Source organism: Myodes glareolus, chromosome 23 (assembly GCF_982192425.1).
Source record: "Myodes glareolus chromosome 23, mMyoGla1.1, whole genome shotgun sequence".
Taxonomy (NCBI): Eukaryota; Metazoa; Chordata; class Mammalia; order Rodentia; family Cricetidae; genus Myodes; species Myodes glareolus.
Window position 1 is genome coordinate 7,717,041 of NC_142048.1, and position 20,373 is coordinate 7,737,413.

Here is a 20,373-nt window from a genome sequence, read left to right on the forward strand (position 1 = left end):
CTTCCCTACATAGAGCAAACAATCCTCAGATTCACAGAGATCTACATGCCTCTGCCTCCTGAGTACCAGGATAAAATGATGTGGGATTCCTCTCTGTATGTTGTGAATGCCATTGTTAATAAAAAAAAAGTTTCTTGGGTCTATGACAGGGCAGAATAGAGCTTGACAGGAAAACTAAACTTAATGCTGGGAGAAAGAAGGCAAAGTCAGTGAGATGCCATGTAGCCACCGGAGGAGAGACTTGGAATCTTGCCAGTAGGCCACAACCTCGTGGTAATACACAGATGAATAAAGATGAGTTGATTTAAGATATAAGAGCTAGCTAGAAATATGCATAAGCTAATAAGCCTAGCAATGCTGTAATTAATATAGTTTCTGAGTGATTATTTTGGGTCTGGGTGGCCACGAAACGAACGAGCAGCCTCCAACCACAATCAAAGGCTTGTTAACACCTCACATAATTTAAAAAAATTCTTGATGCACGCACGTGTGTGTGTGTGTGTGTGTGGTGCCTGTGTGTATGTTTGTTTCTGTATGTATATCTGTGAGCTCAGGTGCGAGCGCGCCACAGCACATGTGTAGAGATAACAGGACAGCCTCCAGAATTCTCCCGTGTTGCTCCTTGCCTTTCTTCTTCTTGGAGTTATGTCTCTTTGTTGGTTCCTGCTGCATGTGCCAGGCTAGTGGGCCCACGTTTTCTAGGGATTCTCCTGTCTCTCAGACATTGGAGCATAGTGGCACCAGCATTATAGACACAAGCTGCCCAAGCTCCCGTGTTCAACTTAATGTGGGCTGTAGGGGTCCAAACACAGGTCTTCTGCTTGCACAGACTGCACCTTCCTTGCCAAGCCATCTCCCCAGCTCATATGAAAACTAAACATTTGACTTTATTGGAATTTGTTCTTTTTCATGTGAAAGAGTTTTCAGTAGTGTAGCCGGTTGTATAATGACACACCACAAACAGTACAGGTCTCCTTGGCTCTAACACACAGGCTGCTGCTGACTTTGACATTTGTGTTTGTTTGTTGTTTGTTTTGCTTTTCCCAGAATGCCACAGGAATGGACTGTATTGGACTGTTGAGGCTGCTGTCTTGGCTCTGGATGCCCTTGGGCATAAGGACATTCTCCCTGCTGACCAGCTGGTGCCTGACTGCAGATACAACGCATTTTATCTCTTCACCAGTGAACGGGTGAGCGTTTTGTTGTTTGAATCAACTGTGGAAAGAAGTACTATAAATATTTGCGTACAGGTTGTCGTGTGAGCTTAGGTTTTCATTTTCCTAAGGTAAATATAATTATTCATAATAAAGGTGTCGGGTCATACGCTAAACAGAAAAGAGGATTGTTGTTTTAAACTACCATATGGAAGAATGAAACAACCCTCCTTCCTATTTAAGATTCAAGCACCATCCATTTCTGTGAATAACATTTCTTCACAATATTTGAAGCTATAGTTTCAGAACAAAAATGTTAGTGCTATTTGCCAAGGGCTGGAATTTTCTCTCTGGTTTCTCCAGCAGAGTCACCTTTTCTATAGATGAGAGATGAGCACACCCCACAGCAATGCCCCAGATGCAGATGGGATAGTTTATCCTGCTTCTTCCCACTTCCCAAAGGACATCGATTTATGTCACAGTGCTTGCCCTTCGGGAAACTTGCTATTTTCTGAGTCATAGAATTTCTTTCTGGGCTCAGGCAATACCTGAATTTTTAGTGTTTCCCTTCTGTTAAGTCTTCACATACGCTAATGGCATCCTCATTCTAAAGTGAAAGTCTTTGTCTTGGAGACCAAGACAAAGGACAGAGTGAGTCCTTCCTGGAGCCCTTTAGAGGTCTGCAGTCTCTTGCTTATTCTCCAAACTGTTTTTATAGGGCAATCTAGAGTCCTTCCAGCCAGAGTCCCAAAGGGCAGTGTGAAAACAAGGTCCCAATAGCAGTGTTAATTGCAGGTCTCCTATAAAAGCACCATGCCGTGTGCTTTCACATATGACATTTAGTTACTCTAACAGCTTCACATATAGGCACCATCATTGTCTTTAATAGTAGATGATGCATCGTGGAGCCCAGAGTGTTTAAGTAATCCACTCATCCACTCAAGTATGTCTCATTTTTTTTAGAGTAATTTTATTAAATTATAAAAGTTTCCATTTCTGCCCCTCCTCCCACCACCCTCCCACTCCCCCCACTCCCTCTCCTCCTCCCTCTCCATCCCTAAGAGCAGTCAGGGTTTCCTGCCCTGTGGGAAGTTCAAGTTCCTCCCCCCTACCTCCAGGTCCAGGAAGGTGAGTGTCCAGACAGACTGGATTCGCAAAATCCAGTATATGCAGAGGAAACAAGTCCCAGTGTCATTGTCAATGGCTTTTCAGAAAGACTCCGGGCCAGCCACATTCAGAGAATCTGGTTGGATCGCTTCCTCGTTCAGTCCCAGTCCAACTGGCCTTGGTAAACTCTCATTAGATCCGTCCCCTTGTATCAGTGGGTGGTCACATCCCTCGCGGTCCTGATTTCCTTTTTCATTTTCTTCCTCCTTCTGCTCCTCATTTGGACCTTGGGGGGCTCAGTCCGGTGCTCCAATGTGAGTCTCCGTCTGTATCGCCATCCATCGTCGGATGAAGGTTCTCTCTGGTCTTGCCTTCTTTGCTCACGTTCTCTTTCCTTCTGCTTCTCATTTGGACCTAGGGAGTTAAGTCCAGTGTTCCGAAGTGGGTCTCTGTCTCTATCTCCATCCATCGCCAGATGAAGGTTCTGGGACTCTTGTCTATTTCCAATCTCCAGGCGGATAGCTACATGATTTTCATCAGGTTCACCTTCTTATTTAGCTTCTCTAGGATCACGAATAATAGGCTCAAAGACCTTTAATTATGGTTAGAATCCACATATGAGTGAATATATACCATATTCCTCTTTTTGTGTCTGGCTTACCTCAGGTCATGCTCAACCTCCTTAGCGATCAGGGAAATGCAAATCAAAACAACTTTGAGATACCATCTTACACCTGTCAGAATAGCCAAACTCAAAAACACCAATGATAGCCTATGCTGGAGAGGATGTGGAATGAGGGGAACACTCATCCATTGTTGGTAGGAATGCAAACTTGTGCAGCCACTGTGGAAATCAGTGTGGCGGTTTCTCAGGAAACTGGGAGTCAACCTCCCTCAGGACCCAGCAATTCCTCTCTTGGGAATATACCCAAGAGATGCCCTAACATACTACAAAAACATTTGTTCAACTATGTTCATAGCAGCACTATTTGTAATAGCCAGAACCTGGAAACAGCCTAGGTGCCCCTCAATAGAAGAATGGTTAAAAAAGGTGTGGAACATATACACATTAGAGTTTTACTCAGCGGTAAAAAACAATGACATCTTGAATTTTGCATGCAAATGGATGGAAATAGAAAACGCTTTACTAAGTATGTCTCATTTTTAAAAGACATACTTTTATGTCTTTTAAAAGCCTTTATTGAGGCTTAATAAATATAATAAAAATTGCACACACACATATCAATACGATTAGAGACATCCACAAACCCGTGTTTCCATCACTGCAACATAGATTCCACATACCATCATCTCCCAGCGTGTTGTGTTTGGTATGTGTTTGTGTGTGTGCATGTTTGTGTGTGTTAATAATGATTAAGAAGAGATCTATGATCTACCCTCTTTCTATATTTGAAAGAACACACAGTGCCACATGGCTAACTGTTGGCCCCATGCTGTACAGTGGATCATTAGAATATACATAGAATAGAATAACAGAAACTTTGTAGTCATGGAAAATGGTTCCTCATTTCCTCTTCTCCGGTGCCTGTAGCCCCCACTGTCCTCCCTGCTGTGAATGGGGACGGGCCAGATGCTCCCCCTTGGTGGGACTGTGTGTCATCTGTTCTGTGACTCCCTTGTTACACCGACACAGTCTTTCAGGTACAGCACAGTGTACAGAGCAGGTTTTCTTCTGTGTAAATGCACGTGCCTGATAGCCCCACACTCAGAAGGGTGAGGCAGAAAGACTGAGTTTAAGGTCAACCTGGGCTACATAGCCAAGTTCAAGTATAGCACAGGCTACATAGAGAGGTGCTATCTCCAAAAAACACAGACAAGCAAACAAACAAACCTGCCTCTAAATAATATATGCATAAAAGTTAAATAACATTCCCTTGGGCATGCATGTGTGTGTATAAGTGTGCATGTGTGTGTATAAGTGTGCATGTGTGTATAAGTGTGCATATGTGTGTATAAGTGTGCATGTGCATGTGTTTATGTGTGTGATTGTATATGGATAATATGTGAATATATGTATATATAATAAATGTGTTTGAGACTGTATTTGTTAATGTACATATGTGATAAACACATATCACACATAACATTTCTTTTGTTCATTCACCGTTGACTGACATTTGGTTTATTTCTATTTGCTGTGAACAATACTATAATAAGCAACTTGGGTACCAATATCTTTTTGAGGTGCAGGTTTCAGTTCTTTCGATTTTGCAGGCTGAAGGGGCTGAAGTGGAGTTGCTGGACGGTATGGCAGCTCTGGTTTGGGTTTTGGGAAACACTTCATACTGTTTTCCGTAGTGGCTGCCATTCCATTTCCTCCAAGTGCCTCACAGAGTCCTCAACACTCTAGGAAGCAACGACTATCCTGATGTTGTGAGCATTTCCAGCAGGGGTATTAGAGAATCAAGAGAAACCCAAGAACACGCCCTAGGTCACCATTGACATGCCCAGGCACAGGGTGGATTTTCTCCCCTCAGAACACTAGAGAATCACAAACAGTTGGGCAGATTTGAAATTAGTCTTATTACTACCCAGGTTTCAGAATTGGGCAATTCACAATCATCTGAAGTCAGTTTTGAAATTTGCCAGGAGACAGCAGTAAACAGGCAGATGCCACCTTCCATGGACTCTGACTGCGAAGCGCCAGGGTCGGCTACTTAGGCTGGTTCACATATTCTCCAGGATAGGAGAGCACAGGTGAGCTGGCCCAGCGGGTACGAGAGCCTGCTGCACAGCTCAGCAATGTCTGTTCTGTCCTTAGAGCCCATAGGGTAAAAAGAGAGGAGGTTCTGGCATGTGCATTCCCCCAACTCACTATATACATCAATTTACAAGGAAAAATACTAAAAATACTGGATATTCCACGTTGCATTCATAGATCATAACGTTACCACAAGCATGGTCAACTGTCAGCTTATAACTATGGGATGAAAATCTATTTATAAAATAACAGAGAGCCATTCAAGGTTCAGATCCAAAAAGGATTTTCTGGCCCAGGCAAGCCAGTGTGATATGGCTTTCAAATCACTGAGTGTATCCGATTGCTCACGTGCATAGCCTTGCTTCCATTTCTGAATTCTCCACTGTGTTCTCTGCTACCCTTCCCTAGGTCTGGCCATGTCCCAAGCTCTGGTTAACTCCTTGCTGTTGGATTGTGCTCACTCATTGCCTGCAGGCTCCCTGACCATTCTCATCAATGGGGATGCAGAGAGTCCCTGCTCTGGGAAGTGGCATGTGTATCCCGAGAGTGTTTCACACTCCCTTAGGGTCCAAGAGACTGAGCACAGCCAGCAGAAGAATAAGATGCTTTGCTCAGTCCTTGATGCATCCTCCCTGGGGATCTCGGTGCCTGAGGCGGTTGTGCAGAAGGCCACATGATGGGAGAGGCCAGCACACAGCCTGGACCAGAGCAACGCCTCCGTGAATGTCAGCGTTAGCAAGGATGACCACAAAGATGATCTGTTCCTCTTTGCGTGGCTCTCATCAGAGCTACAGTTTCTCTGTTCTCTGGGACTCACGTTGTCATTTTGTTTTCCTCTGCAACTGTGCTCCATAGGATGACATTTCCTCGCTGAGTCCGTACAGCTGTGGCAGACTACCCATGCAGATGTGTATAAGCCCCCAGAAGTTCACACCGTGATGAAATCACCTAAAAGCACGTCACTCAGAACAAGTCCCTATCGCAAAATGACACATCTGTATACACCCAGCTCTTCATCTTGCCACTTCAGATTCTAACCATGTGCACATACCACTCACTTCTAATTTTCCCTCCCCATAAAGTATTTTCAAGGGAAAAGCCTTTAGAGATCCCTATAGCCGGTAGAGACACACCTATAGAAACACAGGAGTAAGACCTATTTGTGTTTCCCTATGTTCACCTACAAAGATGAGGGATAGCCTGCACCCACAGCTACTGCTTCCCTCCAGGAAAATCCCCAAAGGCCCCAGGGGCAAAGCAGAGCACCAGCGAAGCCAGGCATCAGTGTGTGGCAGCGTGAATAGGGCAGAGCGAGGAGCTCTGGCATTGCTGTCTGACACTGGGCCGAGTGGGCATGGCAACCAGCTCCCAGTGTGGGTACCAGTTCATCTAACTGCGTATCTATGCACAATGCCCAATATGAGTTGCCTGTCAGTCTTGGCCACTATCAGTCAGACCCCCAGGGCTCCTCCAGCCACTGCTGCCACTGCGAGACAATATCGCAGCCACTTTCTGTTGCCTAGAAACAAAAACTTCTACCATGATGTCAAAGCCCAACCATTTATATCTTGGAATTCTATTGGTGGAAATCACCACCTGGAACAAAGATCCTGTTTTCACATGCTACCTTCTCGAACACATGGGCAGCCACAAATAGCTCAATGTGGTCCCATCAGCTGCTTCTCGTGTTTAAATGGTAGGAGAGATTAGGGCTCAAATGAATGCAAGTTTCAAGAAAAATAATCAGGAACTTAGAACTTGGCAGCGTATGCTGTTTGAAGCCTAGGGTATGTGGAATTTTCTTCATCTGAAAATCTCTACTGTGTGTCCTGGTGACGGCATGCATTAGACATTCTGGTGTTCTGGGCAGGATATTAGAACTGACCTCTGATCATTTCGACCTCCCAATTGTATATAGAAAAGAGAAATTCGTATCTGGCGTGAAGACAAGCATCCCTTTAGACATTAGTTTACAGATTTTTTTAAATATGAGATTTTCTGAGTTTATAGTTCTATTTAAGAAATGACTTCATAAGGCTGGAGAGATGGCGAAGTGGTTAAAAGCGCTTGCTGCTTTTTCAGAGGGCTGGAGCTCAGCTCCAGGTACCGCCTGCCTGCCTATAATGCTAGCTACAGGAGATCTGACACCCTCTTTCCGCCTCTGCAGATACATGCACTGGTGTGACACAGAAAGACACACAGACACATAATTAAAATAGGGATTGGTCATTTTTTTAAAAAAAAAATTACTTTATACCTAAAATGTATTCAATTTGTATTGAGCAAAATATTACAGATTTATTCAACAAGTACATGTTGTACTTCAAGAATGAAATAAGTAAAAACTTGGGAATAAATTAGGCTTTCCATTGTCTAAGCTTTGTATTGTAAGAAATTTTGTTTTGTTTTGCTCCTGTTTTTTTGTTTCCTTTGGGACAGGCTCTCCTTTCCATGGCCCAGGGCAGCATCAAATTGCCTTATCCTGGTTCTGCCTTCAAAGCACTGAGCTGATGGTGCTGGTAACATTGTATTACCACGCCTGCCTAGGGAAAAAATCTCAAATAGATACTGTGCTCCTTAGTCTTTGCCAACTTGACCCAAATAAGAGAGACCTGGAAAAAGGGAAGCTCCTCTGTGGAGCCATTAGCTCTGTGAGACTGGCCTGTGAGCAGGTTTGTGGTCCCTGAAGCATTCTGTTGATTACTAACCGATGTGGGAAGGCCAGGCCCACTGTGGGCCGTGCCATGCCTAGGTCCATGGTTGTATAAGTAAAGTAGCTGAATCCAGCAAAGGAAGTTAGCCAACTCGTAACCTCTCTTCACAGCCCCAGTTCCTGACTCCAGGCTGCTGGCATCGGCTCATGTTCCTTGATGACAGACTCAGCATGGAAGATGTTACCAACCCTTTCCTCCCCAAGTTGGTTTTGAACTGTTTTTTTTTCCTTCTTTACAGCAACAGAAACCAAACAGAATCAAGTATCATCTCATTCTTTTCCAGTTTGTTTTTATCACAAGTGAAGCAGATCTTTCAGGAGGGTATGGGGGGAGACTGGACTACAGGTCTGTTATTGACAATTAGCTGTCTTTTGTTTGTTGCCAAAAATGTTTAACCACTGTCAATCATGGCATTCTCTCAAAAGATGTAATTTTAGATTGTTGACTGGTTTTCATTAAGGCCCAAAGGTCTGAAGATGATACAATGACTATGATTTCTCTGAAAATGTAAACTTCTGTCTTGTAAAATCAATCCCATTGTCTTTTCACAAATCAGAAAAAGGGGAAATGATTGAAGCCATGGTTAAGGACACAGAGGAGAAAACCCAGGGAGGAACTGGCCCAGGTGTAGTGGGCTGGCATGCCTCCCCTCTGAGGCTTGCTCTGTCTGTTTCTGGGGGGTGGAGATGTTCCATGGGATAGAAGACAGGCCACATGGGGAGGATTCTGGGAGAACCTTCAAGGACTGTATACTGTGACCTCATTTTCCTGTTTGCTTACCATCTCTGACAAACGTTCTCCAGGATTTTGAAATTATTTGTTAGCTAAATCCTTCTTCATCAGGTGTTCCTGGAAACCGTGGGGATAGGGGACATATTTTATGACTCCATACTTCCAAGGTAAATGGTGACTGTCTTTAACTGTGATCTGTTGAAGAGGTTGGTTGTGCTGACAGAAGCCTGTCTTTCTCTGCTCAGTCAGCAGGGCTACTGTTCAGGAGGCACACAAGGAATATGGCTCAGTTAGCTATCCCCAGAGATTCCACGACTATTGGGTTTGTGACCAGAACAAACCAGTTATAATTTTAAAAACTAAAGCACCTTTATAAAAATTACAGAATACTGAAATCCCACACATGAACTAACGGTTCTGTTTTAAGAGAAAAGAGACTTTTCCAGCCCTAAGACCTCAGGATGAGTCTTACAATCTGTCACAAAACACTGTAATTTCAGTGTGTGTGTGTGTGTGTGTGTGTGTGTGTGTGTGTGTGTGTTTACATACACATGGAAGCAGATGTCAACCCAGGAGCCATCGACCTTCATTGGTGAAAGAGGCCTCTTTTCTCATTGGGATCCAGGACTCTCCTCTCTAGGCTAATGGTGAGCCAACCCAAGAGATGCTCTTGTCCTGCAATCCTCCCCAGGGCTAGGATTTGTGTCACACACCTGGTGTTTTTCCCCAAGGAAACTGGGGCCTGAGTACTAGTCCTCGTGTGTGTGACAAACACTGTGCCGACGGATCTGTTTTCCCAGTCCCCAAACTGTGCAATTTGATCTTGAATAAATTGCAAAGTGTCCTTAGGCCTGTTTCCTTATTCATCAGATTCGAATGGTAGTATCTACCCAGAAGACGTGGTGAATATACAGTGAAGTCAAATGCAAAGCTTCCCTCATTTGCAGTGTCTCATGCAAAGTTAGTTATAATTTTACATGTAGGAAATCCCTTTACATCTAAGTTGTTTTACACACTTACCTCCTCAACTACATTGCCTGGAGATCATAATCTTTAGATTGACAGTCAAGGTAAAAACACCTAAGTTGTTTTACACACTTACCTCCTCAACTACATTGCCTGGAGATCATAATCTTTAGATTGACAGTCAAGGTCTTCTCAATAATAACTCTTGAAACTTTCTTGTGGTTAGTCTTGCCTACAGCTCTTTTGTATCTCTGGAATCTTTACATTTTTCCTAATGTCAACCACAATAAGCAAGTTCCATTCAAGGATAAAGATAAGGGAGAGAAATAAAATGCAATCTGAGAGAAGATAGATGAAGAAAAAGGAAAATGGTCCTGACATTGACAGCAAGTCTTTTTGAGTGGTAAATTGTAAGAGCTAAGATACTGCTCAGCATAGAGTATAGGAGTATATGCCTTCTGTGGAAAAGGCATTAGACTGAGATAAAGAGACTATCATGATAAGAGATAAAATTGGTGAGGAGAAAGACCACCAATCCAGATCATCATGGACAAATTAAACAAAGCAAGCAATTAATTAAAGCAAGCTTTTTTAGTGTACATTGGCTGCCTCTTCCTAGGGAGAGGTTAAAGAACTCAGCACTGGACGTGAGGAAGACAAGGTTTTTATAGCCTAGGGGTAGGGAGTTTCCAAATGGAGGATTTGGTGTGCAAAATAGATGGGTTACAGGAGCAGAACAGAAGCAAAACAAGTTAGTCAAGCAACCCTCTCAAACAGAGACATAAATTGTGAGGTTGTCATAAGGAAGTCATAACAACAGGTAGTCATAACAATATGTAGTCATAACAATCTTTTGAAACAAAGGTAGGATTGTAAGCTGGTTATAGAAACTTTTTGAGGCAAAAGTGTGGTTGCCATTTCCTAGAACAGTAAGAACTGAAGCACTTGCAGTTAAGGTTACAGGTGGGGCCTAGTTCAATCAATAAACAGTTTGTCTTTATTATAAAATGGCTTTTAAATCTAAGATAGAGACAGGTTGGTCCATCAGTTGTCTGGATGTTTAACATTGTTGTCATCTAAGCAGAACACAGTTATCATCTTCATTAGCTGTACTGTGCCTACTTACAAGAGACCATTATAAGGCAGGTGTTGACATTTCTTCATGGAAGAAGGGCTGTGGAAGATCCCTGGACCCCTCCTTGTGTGCCTCCTAGCCATCTGTATGTGATTCTACCTTAATTATAATGGTCTGGGAAGTGAAAAGTATATAGGCTTGGGAGGATACAGGGAGAAGGGCCTCATCTATGTGACTATAGGTCCGTCATCCTCCATGGTGAATACAGACTTTCCAATGTTGCTCCTATGGGGTTACCCATGCTTCTGGAAGTGACCTCCTTACCTGAGCTCTATACAGAGTCAAATAAACACACTGATTCTATTTTGAGTTGAATAAGAAAGGCCCCCATAAGCACATGTATTTGAATACTTGGTTCCCAGTTGGTGAAATTGTTTGAGAAGGATTAGGATGTGTGACCTTCTTGACTGTGTATCAGTGGGAGTAAGCTTCGAAGCTTCAAAAGTCCATGCCATTCTCAATTAGCTCTCTTTGTCTCTTCCTCTTAGATAAGATGTGAGCTCTTGCCAGGCAGTGGTGGTACACCTCTTTAATCCCAGCACTTGGGAGGCAGAGGCAGGCAGATCTCTGTGACTTTGAGGCCAGCGTGGTCTACAAGAGCTAGTTCCAGGACAGGTTCCAAAGCTATAGAGAAACCCTGTCTTGAAAAACCAAAAATAAATGATAAATAAAGATGTAAGCTATCAGCTACTCCTCCGGTACCATGCCTACCTGCCAGCTGCCATGCCCCCCACCGTGATGATCATGGACTATAGTCTTCTGAAACTGTGAACCCCTAGTTGTCGATACAGGCTGCTCGTTCATTCCTGGTCTCCCAGACTGCGAAATAATTACTCATAAACTATATTGTTTGCAATACTGTTTGACCAACAGTTTAAGCGTATTTCTGGCTAACTCTTCTTATATTTTAAATTAACCCATTTCTATTAATCTGTGTATTGCCTTGTGACTGTGGCTTCCTGGCAAGATTCCGGTGTTTCTGTCTCCTGCAGGAGGCTACATGGCTTTTCTCTGACTCCGCCTACTCTCTCTTCCTCTATCTGCTTGGAACCCCCGCCTTGCCCTTTTCTGCTAAGCCACTGACCTAAACAGCTTTACCAATAAAAGCAACACATAGACAGAAGGACTTCACACACCACCCAATAAACTCTTTTATAAGAAGCCTAGGTTCTGATGGTTCTTTACAGCAGTAGAAAAATAGCTAAGAGCCGGGCGGTGGTGGCTCATGTTTTTAATGCCAGCACTTGGGAGGAAGAGGTAGGTGGATCTCTGTGAGTTCGAGGCCAGCCTGGTCTACAAGAGCTAGTTCCAGGACAAGCTCCAAAGCCACAGAGAAACCCTGTTTCAAACAAAACAAAACATAACAAAAACAAATACAAAACAAAAATACAAAAACAAAACAAAAAGAAAAGAAAAGTAAGTAAGACAGGTTCCCAGGGTGAACGTCAGAGGAACCCTACTTTGGTTTGTCACTGGGACCTCGTAGGAAGCGCTTCCCTAAGAAGGGTAAGTCTTGAAAGACTAAAAGAACTTAGGAAGCTCTTCCAGAACTGAAATCCTAAGATGAGACTGAAGAACTGACCTAGGAAATTTCTATCAGTGAAATGAAGGACACACATAGAGACAAAGACAAAGTAAAAGACACAAAAGTTAGACCAACATGGACTGAGAATAAGGAAGAGCTATTTTTCAAAGATAGCAATCAGGGTAGTGTTAGCAAGATAAAATGACCAGAACAGAGAAGGGCAAAATCACAAGGACACAAACAGCAGCAAGATATTGTAGATCTGAGAGCAGAATAAAAAAGTCATCTGACCGCCTGCAGCTGTCACTATTTGGGCAAGATCTCATCAGCGAGCTGCAAGTAATTGATGGGCTGAGCTGCTCGTTATTGGCTGAAATGTGGCTATTAGTTACAGGAAAGCTATCCCTAAGCAAGGTTTTAGTTTATTTATGTACTATCATAGATTTCCTTTCCTTCCATATAACTCAAAGTAGGCAGGTGGCCGCAGGCTAATAGCTTTCTGCATATTCATTTTTTTAGCTAAAAACAAAAACTGTTTATTAAAGAAGTGAACCCACAACTCCTCAAATAATCAAAGGTTAAAGAAAACAAGAAAATATGGGTCTGGAAAGATGGCTCATGGGTATGTGCTGTGCAAGCATGAGGAACTGAGTTCAAATCCCCAACACCCATGTAAATCGGGTATGGCTGCCTATGTATGGAATCCCAGCTCTGGGAATGAAGAAAGGCAAGGAGGACACACGAGGCTCTCTGGGGATTGCTGGCCAGCAGCCTAGCCCAAAGCAATGAGATCCAGGTCCAGTGACATCACCTGGACACAACACAGACTCATCTAGGAGAGATGTTTCAATGAAAAATTGTCAAGATTATGTTGGCTTGTGGGCATGCCTGGGGGTGATTTCTTTTCATTTTTATTAAGATTTGTTAATTGTACAAGTTAATAGGTTGCATTATGTGTATAACACATGTATATAACATGCTTTGGTATGTTTTCAGGGCTGACCATCTGGTACTGGCACCAAGGGTGCTCACCCCAGGGGTGACTGATTACCTCGCTCTCATTAGTTGCCTGTGGTTCTTCAGTCAGGGATGGGACCTTGTGAAATTTCCCTTGTTCACATTATCATAACTATTGGTGATTTTTTTTGTGTCAGGAGGGGGCTTAATTAAGGTAGGGATACCAGTTCTGAATGTGGGCAGCATCATCGATCTTATGGGATTCTTAGCTTGGGATTAACGGGGTTCTGGAGATCAAACCCATCACATTAACAAGCGTCACACAAATGAATGATATTCTCAATTGTTGGGAGATTCAATTTCTGTTGTAAACTTAATTTTTGTAAACACAGATCCTTCTCTGGAGTCTCTGTTCCATGCCCATGTTCTGCCGGTTCCCAGGACCACCAATGTTGTTTTATTGTTAAATCTTTACACCAGGGCAGGATAACAGATAGAGTCAACCCCACTTCCTTTCAAATTTACATTTTACCTATTCTCAGCAATGAACTTTATAGCTTGATAAGCTCTTTGAAAAACTCCGTAGTGATCTGGATTTATCTATCAAATTTATAGAATAATTTATAGAAAATGAACTCTATAATCTCTATACTGTCCATCTTCCTCTCCGCAAAACAATCCTGGTTCACATTTACTTCCATTTCCTTTTTCTTCGTTTGACCTTTAATTTTACAATTTTCTCCACAGAGATGCTGTGTATTTGTGCCTCCTTTTTGTCTAGGTACTTTATATTCTCATTGCTATTGAGGCTGACATTTTAGAATCTGTTTATTTTCAAACTGACTAGTGGCTTTGCTTCCATTTCTCATGCTATTCTGTCCTACTGGCTAGTGTTGCTATTCTGGTCCCTGGCTTCCAAATCTTGTTAAAGCAAGCCTCGTTGCTCAAGGTATTTTCATTTTGTTAATTTTTCCAAAGACTAATTCCTTAATTTTTAAAAGAAGAAGCTTGCTGTGCAGACCAGGCTGACCTCAAACTCACAGTCTCTTCCTGCCTCCGTCACCTGAGTGCTGGGATTAAAGGCATGTGCCTGGTTCTGGTTTGTTTTTTTTTTTAAGATTTTGTTTTTATTTTAAATTGCGTGTGTGTGTGTGTGTGTGTGTGTGTGTGTGTGTGTGTGTGTCAGGAGATATTTGTCTATGCATGCAGAGCCCACAGAAGTAGGCACTGGATCCCCTGGAGCTGGAGGGTTGTGAGCCAGCTGATGCTAGGAACCAAACTCAGGTCATCGGCAAGAGCACTGCCTGCTACTGACTGCTACATTTCTCTAGACTCAGGGTACTTTCTGAAATGTGCAAAGCAGGGTAAAATGATTTCATTTGCAAAATGTCACGAAAATATTAGCTGCATAAATGAGAATATTCGTGGCACGTGTGAACATGTCAAACTGTTCAAGGGTGCTACCCCTGAGTTATGGGAGACTTTCTAAAAAGTGTAGTAAGGGTTGTCATGTCCTACTTTTCCCCAAAGAATACCTTATGTGATTAAATATTAAATAACTTATTTTGCATGTTTTATTATACTGATTGTATGTTTGGCATAAATAAAAACGTTCACACTGAATGTGAACAGTCTGAAAGTTAATATTTCAAATACTGTGACCGCCTCCAAAGTTTCCATGGGCCGGTAAGTCCCTTGCTCTTGGTTTCCCAGACCCGCTTCTCTTCATAGCTGGGCACCAACTTGCTTTGCTCCACTGCTGCAGCCAGCGCAGCCTGAATAGCCAAGACTGGCGGAGGTGCCGGGATTGAGACACAGAGGCTCCTTTTCAGGTGGAAGAACAGCAAGCTTTATTTTGCCCGCCAACCTTTTCTACCTCTACCCCTTCTGTGAAGACCCACCGGCCAGAAAGTACACAAACATCCTTGTCACTTACAGACCACAAGGAAGTTCCGCTGTCAATCAGGAGGAGTGAGGGCAGCTGGATCACAACAACTCCCCCCATTTTATTTTATAATACCTTGCCTGTCATGGGAAATATTCCCTGTCTTAGGTAGCATCCTGCCCCCTAAGTATTGCTCATCCATAACCCTAAACCGAATATCCTCAGGACTGACGGCGCCAATGAGGCAGACCAGTGCTGCAACCCATCGAGCATGCACTAACGGGGTGGTAAAATTAAGAAAAGCAGTATTCCAAAGCCCTCTCACTCCACTACTTACGTTAATTTAAATTTTCTATGGCTTTTTTGGGATGGAAACAACTGTGTTTGTTTCTTTATTGTCTGCGCCTTTTATTCAGTGAAGTGATTTTGGAACCCATCAGTGAGGCTGAATATGATAGTTTGCTCATTTCTGTAGTTCAGTAGTATTCCAGGACATAGATATATCAAAGTTTGTTTTGCAGTTACCTCCCGATAGACGCTGCTATTGCTTCCTGTTTGGAGGCACTATCGCAAAGGTAGTTTGCGTCTTTGCGTGGTTCCATCCTTTCGCTACTTTTTAGTAAGTATTTGGGAGTGGCACAATTCCTTGCACAATAGGGTCATGCTTCATTTTTTTCAAACAGCTTCTAGACGGCTTCTAAGCAGTTGAGTTGTTTTAGTGACATTAACACACACACACACACACACACACACACACACACACACACACACCAAAGATTCACTGCTGGCCCTGGAGTCACCAATTAGAATAGGCTGGCCCGCAAATCCCAAGGATCCTCCCGTCTCTACCCCCCCACAGTGATCTCAGGTGGGCAGCACAGTACCTCATTGTTACATGGGTGCTCGGGATCAGAACTTGGGTCCTAGGTATTTTCCCAGCTGACTTCACTTTTTAACTTCAAGATTGTGTTGAGCACAAGAATTTAATATTTTGTAGTGAATGGTATTGATACGTACTAGTCAGTAAATACTCCCCGAGTTACACTCCATTTAACAATGTAAAACACACAGTCCAGTTTACAGGCGTCATAGTTACTATGAAATTTTCAATTTTGAATTCTTGATTTGGCCAAATTATTTTCACTGGTCTCAACTCTTTTCATTTTACAATTCACAATGATAACTTTATCTATTCATTAAGTTCCACTTCTGTATGTGTGCACCTAACTTCTTAGGCCTGCTTGTGGTACATTTTACCTAGCCTGTGAGAGAAAGGAAACACTGAAAGCGGGACAGGTGAGCAGCCATGTACACAGAAGCAAACGATACAAGTCCACGGAGGAGACAGAGCATCCAGTGTAGTGGTGGGAGCAGTGGGCTGCGGCCCGGCTCCCAACTAACTTTACCCAAAATAATTACACGGAAACTGTATTCTTTCAAACTCTGCCTGGCCCATTAGTTTCAGCCTCTTATTGGCTAATTCTCACATATTACTTAACCCATATTTAGTAATCTGTGTAGCACCACGAGGTGGTGGCTTACTGGGAAAGATCCTAACCTGCGCCTGTCTCGGAGAGAAGAGTCATGGCAACTGACTCATTGCCTTCTTCCCAGCATTCTGTTCGGTCTACTCCACACACCTAAGGGCTGGCCTATTAAAAAGGCCAAGGCCGTCTCTTTATTAACCAATGAAAGTAACATGTAGACAGATGACCCTCCTCCATCAATCCAGGAGTTTCAAGGTGCCCAGCACAGAGGACAGAGGGCAGCTGGCTGCATACTGGCCATTTCCATTTGAACACACAGTGGGCTGGCTCCCACTCACCCTCACCATTCTGTATCAGAGAGCCCAACAGACCAGGCCTGGCCACGTGTCTCACAAATGATCTGAACAGCAGAGAGACCAGTGGTAGTGAACCAGGAAAGGAGTTTATGTCACTATGGCCAACACCAGCAAGGACAGAAGTCTAACTGTTCAAGTGTTGCTTCTGTGGTATGTACTGTACCATCAAAACAGTGGAGGCAGGTCAGCCTGGACCCTCAAGGCCCAGGCTGGAGGGATGGCAGGAAGACATCCACTGGCTCACCAGCTCCTTGTAGCACCAGGTAGGTTGATCCCATTATGATGACCACTCTTGCGGAAAGACACATTCAGGAGCTCCGTAACTTGGAGTGGCCACAGGATATCCCAGAAGAGTTCTGGTGAGGGTCTGGTGATGATGGTGTACCAGAAACCAGAGGCCTTGAAGCAGACCGGTGAGCTACTGCAATGAACATTTGCCAGTAAAGCTGATTGGACAAACGGTGTACTGTGCCACACGCCACTCCCAGCGCCACCAGGACTAATGAAGAGGTGGGGAAAAATGGTGAAACAAAGACGATTGTTTTGGGTTTTGGTTTGTTCTTAATTTTGTTTGCTTGCTTTGTTTTGTTGAGGTATTATTTTTTAAAAAAAAAAAATTTGGAGGTACTGTAGGGTTGGGGGAAGATATGGGGACTGGGAGGTGAATGGAGTTAGGGTACATGATATGAAATTTCTAAAGAATCAATAAAAAATTATGTTAAAAAAGATCCAAATAGCAATAAAAAAAGCACGTTAAGGTTTTAGGCTTCCAGTGGGGTGTATATGTCTCAGGTTGACTCCGGACTCACATAAATCATCTTGTTTTGGTCTCCTGAGAGCTAGGATTGCAAGTATATGTCACCTCCCCTCCCCCAACACACACACTCACAAAAAAGACTGTTGAGGAAGAGCCTGGTGTGGGTAAAGGCGGAAGTGGGGGTGGGAGTGGAAGGATGGGGTGTTAAGAAGTATGTGTCGATCCTTATCTGAGGCCTGATCATGGGGATGCCTGGTGTCACCTCTTGGGAGCAGTTTTGGCATCTTGGGTTGTCTATTGATAGGGCTCACTGAGACTGAGTTTGAGATCAGCTTACAGAAGAGAAACAACTTAGACCAGGTTACTGGCTTGGAGTAGTGAGGGCAATGACTGGGCCCTCCTTCATAGAAGAAGACTTCCCAGAGGGGCAGCCAAGGGCAATGCCACAGAAGCTCTGAGCACACAGCTGAGACCCGTCTAAGACTTTAAAGCTGGGCCCACTCATCGGCAAGATCCAAGTAATATGTTACAATCTGCTGTGCAGTTGTGGGACGTCGTAAAATACTGTTTCAAGTGAATGCATCTGGGTCTGTTTGGGGAGTAGTTTTCTAAAAGCCTATGGCCGAGCATCTCTGAGATTTATAACACCAATAAAATTGTATGGTATTGTTTCAGAAACTCTTGCAACTGAAGACATACACCCAGAGGCTGAGGGCAAATTCAGGAGTCCAGAGTATAATTTACTAAGAATTTATAGACAGAGCCTTACCTTGCTGGGAGCAAGACAGGAAGATCATCACACCTAATGGTAGGAGAAGGGTTTACATGCTAAACTATACATGGATGGGCAGGGACCAGCCTAGATGTCCTGGATTCCTCCAATCAATATGCCAATCATCAGAAACAGTAGTCGATGGGAAGAAAGTCTGGCTGATAGTATTAATGATGTTATTTGTCCTGTAAGGGGTAAGGTATGTGCTGAGGTCACCTGGCAGACAAAATGACATCTGTAATAAAGATGGCTTTAGTCGCGTCAGACTGGATCCCTATGGATATTATGATCTGACATGCTTAAAATTTAAACTTGCATAACCAGCCTCGAGTATTGACAATCAATTTCTGCCTTCAGGATGGAACTGTTGAGAACTATTTCTCACTCTTGTATGGTTTGTGTTTCAGAAACTGATTGTTGCTCTCTGAGATGTGGTGGTGTGCGCAGTGGAACTCTGCTCAGTCTGCACCCATGCTGACTCACCGCCGTTTGTCCCTGCTGAGGAACAAGTTGGTTGGAAGCTGCCCACAGCCATGCCTTTTAAAGATGTCAGAAAGACAGTGGAACCTGAGGTGGCAATTCACCGAATTTGAATCACACTCATAAGTTGCAATGTGAAGCCTCCTGTGAAGGTGTGTCCTGACGCAATCCATGCACGAGGAAGAAGAATCTGAAAATGAAAGGGCTGGTGTACATGTCTACGAAGACACTGAGACTCGCCACAAGACAAACACCTCGTAGTGAAGGTGCCACGATGTGGGATCATTTCCAAATGAGAATCCACAAGCGACTCTTGACTTACACAACCCTTCCAAAGTCATTAAACAAAAATACTTCCATCAGAATTGAGCCAGGAGTGGAGGGTGAAGTCATAAGAGCAGATGCCCAAGTCAACTGTTTTAATAGATTGACTTAATCAGTTGTTAAAAATAATTTGTTATGTTTTTAAATGAATAAATACATGGGAAAATAGAAAGCATATTAGAGCCTTAACTATAGCTGGGTTCAAGCACACACATGTACACATCACACATATTTACATATACATACACATGCACACATGTACACACACAAATGCACACACATATGTATTCACACATTCACATATGTACACACACCTGTTTAGAAAAGACTATTAAGAGACACTTTAACTTGTTAATAGTGGTTTTCCCATGAGAGTAAGAACTAGATGATTAATCTGAACAGTGAACATATAATTTCACCATGACGAAACTGAACTAATTGCACTGACTTATCGTGCAGGTTTCCATGGTCAGTCTATGTTATTTCTACCTCACATTCCCACATGGCTGCCTAATTGAGTAATGGATCATTGCTGTAAGTAGTCATGGGGAACTGGTGATTATTGGTTGGCTCCTTATATGATTTCTGTCTGGAACATTCCTTCTTTTTCATTTTTGCCTATGTAGCAAACAGTTCAAGGCAAGGTTAAAACCATGTGATTGAAGCCCCATCCCTCTAAGTGCACAGCTAATCCTGGTGCATAGCTCCATCCAGAGTCATGGTTTGTTTTTTTAAATGTGTGTGTGTGTGCGTGTGTGTGTGCATGTGTGTGTGTGCGTGTGTGTGTGTTTGCATGTGTGTGTGTATATGTGTGTGTGTGTGTGTGTGTGTTTGGGATGACAGGTCAAAGATGGCAGTAGTAGCAGCCTTCCTTATTTACAAGACCAGCTCAGAGACCCTTTCCTCCTGAAAGTGTTCCCTTGACTCCGGTTCACAACTTCTGAAGTCAAGCACACATTCACACATTCACCCTTCTTTCCTAGAGACTTTCGGTTCTCAATAGAAGAAGACCCAGCTTAAGACACATTCGGCTGTCTTTCCTGAGGACACCACCAAGTCAGCGGGAGGCTTCGTGTCTTTCTTGAGAGAGGTTTCTTCCTTTTTGAAATGGGTGTCCTGACCTCTTATGTACAGAGTCTCTTCTAGATATGTGAGCGATGATGCAATGCAGGGTTTCATTTGCTAAGGATTCCAGTGGATAAAAAAAAGAATTAAATTCTAGTTTTTGTTCATTAAATCAGATCTGCATTCGAATGCTTTAAACCACTGGAACTCACATATTTTTTTGGTGGTGGTGGTA

General features: G+C 43.2%; 1 pseudogene across 1 annotated transcript in view; it reads left to right on the forward strand.

Annotated features, from left to right (window-relative positions):
• LOC125405957 (small ribosomal subunit protein uS10 pseudogene) overlaps positions 1-19,218 on the forward strand; it is a 28,386-nt pseudogene extending 9,168 nt beyond the window's left edge. Inside the window, exons 2-3 of the transcript XR_015736142.1 lie at positions 1,048-1,190; positions 18,677-19,218. The product of XR_015736142.1 is annotated as a small ribosomal subunit protein uS10 pseudogene (transcript). The remainder of the gene's footprint in view (positions 1-1,047; positions 1,191-18,676) is intronic.
• Positions 19,219-20,373: the final 1,155 nt, after the last annotated feature.